Below are 2,506 nucleotides of genomic sequence, written 5' to 3'. Positions count from 1 at the left end.
GCTGAAAATCAGCCCTTTTTGAGCAGTTTTTTTAACGTATCTTCGTTAATATTAGACCGATTTTTTTGGCTGTTTTTGAAACTTGTTCCTTATTTATTCAGCTATAATGTTATTTTTAATTTTAAAATCAATGAGGTGTCGTCGGAATCTTTTTTTTAAGCCAAGTCAGTTGGCGATCGCCCAGTGTATTAACTCCTATCTCATGTTTACACAATTTTGCGATCATGTTTACAAAAATCACTCTAACTTCTGAACCAGTGGGCCGAGTTTAACGGCAGTTTGGTATGTAAAAATAGACTAATCAAGCTGTCTGTTAAGCTAAAAATCAATTTGATTGGATGAGAGGTCTCGTCGGAACGCCCATTTCTTTAGAGACATTAACTCGATTTGACACACATCGACTAATGGTAAAGGATAGGCGGCAGTTCTCGCTGGTAGGCGGCTCGCGCTGGCGTAAAGTTGACAGAAAAACAGCGATTTCTCAGCTAATACTTGCATAAAGTTTACCATTTTTGTATCAAAAGTAAGAGAAATCTTTGCTGATTTGTAATATGTAAACATAGTTAGAATTAAGCGTTTAGTTTTTTGTTACGAGCAGTTTAAAAACGTTCAGTTACTTTTCGAAACCTGCAGCGTGATTTAGCCGGTTCGATGGACTCGACCATTATACATGTAGGCAAAGGCGGCCTAGGCTTGCTAAATTCTAACTATAGTATAGAGCGTCTTGGCTAAGATTGTCTCCTTGACTTTTTTTATACAGTATTCTTATTGATTATACAGTACCATAAAATATATATCAGATATAGTGACTGACCAAAATGAATTTAAGACATTATAAAATGTTACAATATTATTTCATTTATTATTTGTGATTAGGTGCCCAACATTCCCCTCTTAAGTAAAGTGGTACGGTCCAACGTGGTTGTGTGAGCTACATTGTGTGGCGGAGAGATTAAGATGGCGTGATAAGAACTCTACGCACTGAAATTAAATAGGTTCAAAAAACAAAACAAATTGTAATGGTACTTTCTTTGGAGGCATTATAATAATTTTGATCGGTTTTGAAGATGGTCTTGTGCAAACAATTGGTGAGTTTTGTTGTATTTGTTATTTTGTGAATACCTTATTAAAGTGATTGGTAATATACAGACATATAATGTGATTGGGATTCTATTTCATTGGTCAATGGTAAGGATTAGATGATGTACGCGTAAAATTAGATTTCATAATTCCATGATGTAATAGTAAACAAACTACACTGTCGCCTTATGCTAATGACATTTTTAATTAAAGCATACTGTTTGTTATTTAACTCATGATACGATATTGTCATCATAGATGATCTATAATATGGTTTTCATCTCATGAATAAATTCAGGTGTTAGGGCACATAGAAAGAATTATTAAAATACCCTCCTTTTTAAAAAAAAAATGTGATGAGGGTAGGTTTTTTTTTTTATTCCCGCATCAATATTTCCAAATAGATGATCTGCGCAGGAGTGATAATTTAACAATTTGTTTATATGTGCCCTTATCAATTCGCGAAAGTTTCATTTCACAAAAGTTTCTTGTTTTACATTAGTTGTAATGCTGTAATTTAACCTCTTTGAAATTTTTTGCACCAAGCCACTTAGTTTTTACAGTGATGTGTTGAATACTAGTGATGATACGCCTATGGCGCTTCATACGAGTGTTGCTACGCTCGCCTTGTAATGCCTAGACAAGGATTTGTGGTTAACCATTTTGCATTAAAAGTTACGTTGTTCAACAAGCCCGATAGATTCGTACATCATTCCAGTACTGTGCATTATCACATGACATAACAATAAGAACAACCTTACATGGTAGCAGCGGTCAACTAGACAAACACAGCGTTGTGAAGTTAAAGCCCCATTCCCGGCAAAATTTCAGTTTTTAAGAAAAATCTAATTTATGTACAATGTTATAAAGATTTATAAATATAATACGGAATTGCTAGTTTAACTGAATTTAGACATTCCTAAGAATGAAAAAATGTAAAATAAGACTGAAATTTGATTTTTTGTGTTCCACACAAAAAATGAATGTGGATGAATTTTTCATTTTGATTTTGCGATAGGTCGTGAGAAGAAATATCGTAGGCGCCGAAAACATTAGTCTATCCAACGCTGCTAGGCTAGGGCTAGCCTTACCTCGATATAGGTTCTGTTATCACACATAAAAACGGCCGACATGATTTTTTCCGTTGCTAGTATTGACACTTCCGAAATATAATATTTCATAGGAATTATTTCAAATTTGTTAAAAAACTGTTTTTGACTGAGATTTTGACACTTAAACAAACATATCTCAGCCGAAACCGAACGACCGCATTGTGCAGATGCGAAGTACAAAAACTAATCTCATTAGAGAGGGCGCACTTTATTGACTGTAAAAAGTATACATAAAAGCTAGAGTATTCCCAGTGGATGCGATCTACAACCTCTGAATTTGCCTAGTAACGATGAATTCGTCGAGAAAATGGTAA

Source organism: Anneissia japonica, unplaced genomic scaffold (genome assembly GCF_011630105.1).
Source record: "Anneissia japonica isolate Jap-2015-1 unplaced genomic scaffold, ASM1163010v1 scaffold1203_len951721_cov167, whole genome shotgun sequence".
NCBI classification, from domain to species: domain Eukaryota; kingdom Metazoa; phylum Echinodermata; class Crinoidea; order Comatulida; family Comatulidae; genus Anneissia; species Anneissia japonica.
The sequence above is the reverse complement of the archived record's forward strand: the minus strand, read 5'-3'. Positions refer to the sequence as shown.